The 6774-nt window shown below is 38.3% G+C and overlaps 1 non-coding gene across 1 annotated transcript; it reads left to right on the top strand.

The window, feature by feature from the left end:
* The first annotated feature begins 5224 nt into the window (after positions 1-5224).
* LOC112745234 (small nucleolar RNA R71) lies at positions 5225-5332 on the top strand. The gene has a single exon (XR_003173172.1). It is a non-coding gene; the product is annotated as a small nucleolar RNA R71 (small nucleolar RNA).
* The last annotated feature ends 1442 nt before the right edge of the window (positions 5333-6774 follow it).

The raw sequence follows: 6774 nt of genomic DNA, 5'->3' as shown, positions 1-6774 counted from the left end.
CATAGTAATTTCGGTGATTCATCTTAGGATAGTTGCATGCATTTAAGTAGTATATAGCATAAGTCATTATCCTTTTCATATATCTCCTTTGAATATGTTTAGCATGAGGACATGCTCGTGTTTAAGTGTGGAAAAATTGATGAATCCATATTTGATGATGATTTTTGGTTAGAATTGGATGGATTTTCATCATATAAACTTGCACTTATTTCCGTGAATAGCATGCTTTTGAACTTTCCTTCCAAATTGCGCTTGATTATGAAAATGTGCTCTTTTGTGCTTAATTTAATCTATTTTATTCCGTTTGCCTTCCATTCGATACCTTGATATTGTTTGTGAGTGATTCTAGGTGTATAAGGTAGGAATGGGTTGGAGAAAATAGAAGAAGAGCATGCAAAGTGGAGGAAACATGAAGAATCAAAGTAGATGAGCTCAGAAACGTGTGCATGCACACGGCTGCATGTGCGTACGCACGGCTGCATGTGCGTACGCACAGCTGCCTGGGGCACGAAATTGTGATCTCAATGGCGCCAACAACTTGGTACGCACAATCATAATCTCAATTCTTCTTCACAACTTTGCACAACTAACCAGCAAGTGTACTGGGTCGTCCAAGTAATAAACCTTACATGAGTAAGGGTCGATCCCGTCGGATACATAAATGCCACAGACACATAACTGGGTTAACCTTTTTAGATTGTGACTCAGCTTTGCTAGAGTCCCCAATTAGAGGTGTCCAGGGTTCTTAAGCACACTCTTTTTGCTTTGGATCACGACTTTAACCGCTCAGTCTCAAGCTTTTCACATGACACCTTCACGCCACAAGCACATGGTTAGGGACAGCTTGGTTTAGCCGCTTAGGCCAGGATTTTATTCCTTTGGGCCCTTCTATCCATTAATGCTCAAAGCCTTGGATCCTTTTTACCCTTGCCTTTTGGTTTAAAGGGTTACCGGCCTTTTGCTCTTGCCTTTTGGTTTAAAGAGCTATTGGCTTTTTCTGCTTGCTTTTTCTTTTTCTTTCTTTTTTTTTCTTTTATTTTCGCCATTTTTTCGCAAGCCTTGTTTTTCACTGCTTTTTCTTGCTTCAAGAATCAATTTTATGATTTTTCAGATTATCAATAACATTTCTCTTTTTCATTATTCTTTCAAGAGCCAACAATTTTAACATTCATAAACTTCACTATCAAAAATATGCACTGTTCAAGCATTCATTCAGAAAGTAGAAAGTATTATCACCACATCAAAATAATTAAACTAATCTCAAGGATGAATTTGAAATTCATGTACTTCTTGTTCTTTTGCTTTTAGAACATTTTTTTTTATTTAAGAAAGGTGATGGATTCATAGGACATTCATAGCTTTAAGGCATAGACACTAGACACTAATGATCATGTAATAAAGACACAAACATAAATAAACATAAAGTATAGAGAATGAAAACAGAAAAAAAAATAAATAGACAAGGAGATTAAGGAACGGGTCTACCTTAGTGAGGGTGGCGTCTTCTTCCTCTTGAAGAACCAATGGTGCTCTTGAGCTCCTCTATGTCTCTTTCTTGCCTTTGTTGCTCTTCCCTCAATGCTCTTTGATTTTCTCTAATCTCATGGAGAATGATGGAGTGCTCTTGGTGCTCCACTCTTAGTTGTCCCATGTTGGAACTTAATTCTCTTAGGGAGGTGTTAATTTGCTCCCAATAGTTTTGTGGAGGAAAGTGCATCCCTTGAGGCATCTCAGGGATTTCATGATGAGGAATTTTCTCATGCTCTTGTTGAGGTCCATGAGTGGACTCTCTTGTTTGCTCCATCCTCTTTTTAGTGATGGGCTTGTCCTCTTCAATGAGGATGTCTCCCTCTATGACAATCCCAGCCGAATTACAGAAGTGACAAAATGAGGTGAGGAAAGGCTAACCTTGCTAAAGTGGAGGACTTGTCAGCCACCTTGTAGAGTTCTTGAGGTATAATCTCATGAACTTCTACTTCCTCTCCAATCATGATACTATGGATCATGATAGCCCGATCCATAGTTACTTCGGATCGGTTGCTAGTAGGAATGATAGAGCGTTGGATGAACTCCAACCATCCTCTAGCTACAGGCTTAAGGTCCGGTCTTCTCAATTGAACCAGTTTGCCTCTTGAGTCACTTTTCCATTGAGCTCCTTCCACACATATGTCCATGAAGACTTGGTCTAACCTTTGATCAAAGTTGACCCTTCTAGTGTAGGGGTGTGCATTTTCTTGCATCATTGGCAAGTTGAACGCCAACCTTACATTTTCCGGACTGAAATCTAAGTATTTCCCCCAAACCATTGTAAGCCAATTCTTTGGATTCTGGTTCATACATTGATCATGGTTCCTAGTGATCCATGCGTTTCCATAGAACTTTTGAACCATTAAGATTCCGACTTGTTGAATAGAACTTCGCATCCTCTTCTTCTAATCTCATGTCGGATCTCCAGATACTCACTCCTTTTAAGCTTGAAAGGGACCTCAGGGATCACCTTCTTCTTGGCCACAACTTCATAGAAGTGGTCTTGATGGACCTTTGAGATGAATCTCTCCATCTCCCATGACTCGGAGGTGGAAGCTTTTGCCTTTCCTTTTCTCTTTCTAGAGGTTTCTCCGGCCTTAGGTGCCATAAATGGTTATGGGAAAACAAAAAGCAATACTTTTACCACACCAAACTTAAAGTGTTTTCTCATCCTCGAGCAAAGAAGAAAGAATGAAGGAGAAGAAGAAGAAAATGGAGGATATGGAGGGTGAGGGTGAGTTTGGCCAAGGGGTATAAGGTGTTTGTGATGTGTGAAATTGAAGGAGTGATGAGGGGTATATATAGGAGTGGAGGAAGGCTTGGTTCATGTATTTGGGGTTGGGTTTGGGAGGGAAAAAGAGTTTTGAATTTGAAGGTAGGTGGTGTTTTGGGAAAAAGTGAATGAGGTGATTGGTGAAGGGTATTTGGGGAAGAGGGAAAGATTTGATAGGTGAAGGGTATTTGAGGAAGAGTGTTATGGAAAGGTGTGAAGAGGAGAAAAGAAGAGGTGGGGTAGGTGGGGATCCTGTGGGATCCACAGATCCTGAGGGGTCAAGGACTTTAACATTCCTGCTCCATTTAGGCGTGCAAAATGCCCTTAGAGTGCAATTCTGGCGTTAAACACCAGATTGCTACTTGTTTCTGGCATTTAACGCCAGCTTTTCTCCCTTTCTTGGCATTTAACGCCAACTTGGTGCCTATTTCTGGCGTTAAACGCCCAGTCTTAACGCCAGAATGGTGCCAGACTGGGCGTTTAACGCCCATTCTGCTACTCTTACTGGCGTTTAAACGCCAGTAAGCTCTTCCTCCAGGGTGAGCTATTTTTAATGCTATTTTTCATTCTATTTTTGATTTTTCAGTTGTTTTTGTGACTTCACATGATCATCAACCTAAATAAAACATAAAATAACAATGGAAAATAAATAGATATAATTAAATAACATTGGGTTGCCTCCTAATAAGCACTTCTTTAATGTCAATAGCTTGACAGTGAGCTCTCATGGAGCCTCACAGATAATCAGAGTAGGGTTGGGGCCTCTCAACACCAAACTTAGAGTTTGGTTATGGCCTCTCAAGACTAAACTTAAAGTTTGGTTATGGCCTCCCAACACCAAACTTAGAGTTTGAATGTGGGGATTTTGTTTGACTCTGTATTGAGAGAAGCTTTTCATGCTTCCTCTCCATGGTTACAGAAGGAGAACCTTGAGTCTTGAATACAAGGTAGTCCTCATTCAACTTAAGGACTAACTCTTCTCTGTCAACATCAATCACAGCTTTTGCTGTGGCTAGGAAGGGTCTGCCAAGGATGATGGATTCATCCTCATCCTTCCCAGTGTCTAGGATTATGAAATCAATAGGGGTGTAAAGGCCTTCAACCTTCACTAGCACATCCTCTACTAGTCCATAGCCTGTTTCATTGATTTGTCTGCCATCTCTAGTGAGATTCTTGCAGCTTGTACCTCAAAGATTCCCAGTTTCTCCATTACAGAGAGTGGCATGAGGTTTATCCCTGACCCCAGGTCACACAGAGCCTTCTCAAAGGTCATGGTGCCTATGGTACAAGGTATGAAAAATTTTTCGGGATCCGATTTCTTCTGAGGTAATGTCTGCCTCATTAATGCATTCAGTTCATTGGTGAATAAGGGGGTTCATCCTTCCAAGTCTCAATACCAAATAACTTGGCATTCAGCTTCATGATTGCTCCTAGATATTTAGCAACTTGCTCTTCAGTGATGTCTTCATCCTCTTCAAAGGAAGAATATTCATCAGAGCTCATGAATGGCAGAAGGAAGTTCAATGGAATCTCTATGGTCTCTGTATGAGCCTCAGATTCCTTTGGTTACTCAAAGGGAAACTCCTTTTTGTCCAGAGGACGTCCCATGAGGCTTTTCTCACTGGGACTCACGTCCTCCTCACTCTCTCCAGGTTCGGCCATGTTGGTCATGGTTATGGCCTTGCACTCTCTCCTGGAATTTTCTTCTGTATTGCTTGGGAGAGTACTGGGAGGAGTTTCAGTAATCTTCTTACTCAACTGACCCAACTATGCCTCCAAATTTCTAATGAAGGACCTTGTTTTATTTATGAAACTTAGTATGGTCTTGGATAGATCAGAGACTATGGTTGCTAGGCCAGAATGGCTCTGTTCAGAATTCTCTGTCTGTTGCTGAGAAGATGATGGAAAAGGCTTGCTATTGCTACACCTATTTCTTCCACCATTATTATTGAAGCCTTGTTGAGGCTTCTGTTGGTCCTTCCATGAGAAATTTGGATGGTTTCTCTATGAAGGATTATAGGTGTTTCCATAGGGTTTTCCCATGTAATTCACCTCTGCCATTGCAGTGTTCTCAGGATCATAAGCTTCTTCTTCAGAAGATGCTTCTTTAGTACTGTTGGATGCAGCTTGTAATCCATTCAGACTCTGAGAAATCATATTGACTTGCTGAGTCAACATTTTGTTTTGAGCCAATATGGCATTCAGAGTATCAATTTCAAGAACTCCCTTTTTATAAGGCGTCCCATTGTTCACAGGACTCCTCTCAGAGGTGTACATGAACTGGTTATTTGCAACAATTTCAATGAGTTTCTGAGCTTCTATAGGGGTTTTCAGATGAAGAGATCCTCCTGCAGAATGGTTCAATGACATTTTTGACAACTCAGACAAACCATCATAGAATATACATATGATGCTCCATTCTGGAAGCATGTCAGTAGGACACCTTTTGATCAATTGCTTATATCTTTCCCAAGCTTCATAGAGGGACTCACCTTCCTTCTGTCTGAAGATTTGGATTTCCACTCTAAGCTTGCTCATCTTTTGAGGTGGAAAGAATTTGGCCAAGAAAGCATTGACCAGCTTTTCCAAAGAGTTCAGGCTTTCCTTAGGTTGTGAATCCAACCATGTTCTAGCTCTGTCTCTTACAGCAAAAGGGAAAAGCATAAGCTTGTAGACCTCGGGATCAACTCCATTGGTCTTGACAGTGTCACAGATTTACAAGAATTCAGCTAAGAACTGATGAGGATCTTCCAATGGAAGTCCATATAACTTGCAATTCTGTTGCATTAGAGAAACTAATTGAGGCTTAAGCTCAAAGTTGTTTGCTCCAATGGTAGGAATTGAGATGCTTCTTCCATAGAAATTGGAAGTTGGTGTGGTGAAATCACCAAGCACCTTCCTTGCATTGTTGTTGTTGGGTTCGGCCATAGCTGTTTTCTCTGTTTCGAAAATTTCAGTTAGGTCCTCTTCAGAGTATTGTGCTTTAGCTTCTCTTAGTTTCCTCTTAAGAGTCCTTTCAGGTTCAGGATCAGCTTCAACAAGAATGCCTTTATCCTTGTTCCTGCTCATATGAAAGAGAAGAGAACAAAGAAAATATGGAATCCTCTATGTCACAGTATAGACATTCCTTTATGTGAGTAGAAGAAGAGAAGAATAGAAAGAATGAGAAGAGAAAAATTCGAACACAGAGAACAAGAGGGGGTTCGAATTATGAGTAGAAGAGAAGTGATAGTAGATAAATAAATAAATAGAGAGAGATGAGAGAGAGGGTTTTCGAAAATAATTAAAAAGAGAAGGAAAATATTTTTGTTTTTATTTAAAAAAATCAGTTATAATTCGAAAATTAAAAAGAGAAACAAAATAAAATTTGAAAACTAATTAAATTATTTAATTAAAAAGATTTTTGAGAAAGTGGTTAGTGATTTTCGAAAATCAGAGAGAGGAAAGTAGTTAGATAGTTTTAAAAAAAAGATAAGAATTTTTAAAATCAAACAAAAAGTCAAGTAGTTAATTGAAAAAGATTTGAAAATCAATTTTAAAAAAAATAAGAAGTTAGAAAAGATTTTGAAATTAAGTTTTGAAAAAGATATGATTGAAATTTATTTTGAAAAAGATTTGAAAAGGAAATTTAAAAAGATTTGATTTTTTGAAATTAAAGTTGACTACTTGACTAACAAGAAACAAAAAGATATGATTCTGAAATTAAAGATTGAACCTTTCTTAATAGGAAAGTAATAACTTAAAATTTTGAATCAATCACATTAATTGTTAGTAAAGATTTTGGAAAATATGAGATAAAAATAAGAAAAAGATTTTGAAAATCAATTTATAAATTTTCGAAAAAAAATGAAAGAAAAATGAAAAAGATTTGATTTTTGAAAAGGTTTTGAAAAGATAGGATTTTTAAATTGAAAATTTGATTTGACTCATAAGAAACAACTAAGTTTTTAAAAATTTTTGACTAAGTCAACTCA

Source organism: Arachis hypogaea, chromosome 14 (assembly GCF_003086295.3).
Source record: "Arachis hypogaea cultivar Tifrunner chromosome 14, arahy.Tifrunner.gnm2.J5K5, whole genome shotgun sequence".
Lineage (NCBI taxonomy): Eukaryota > Viridiplantae > Streptophyta > Magnoliopsida > Fabales > Fabaceae > Arachis > Arachis hypogaea.
Note: the sequence above shows the minus strand (reverse complement) of the source record. Positions and strands in the feature narration are given on the sequence as shown.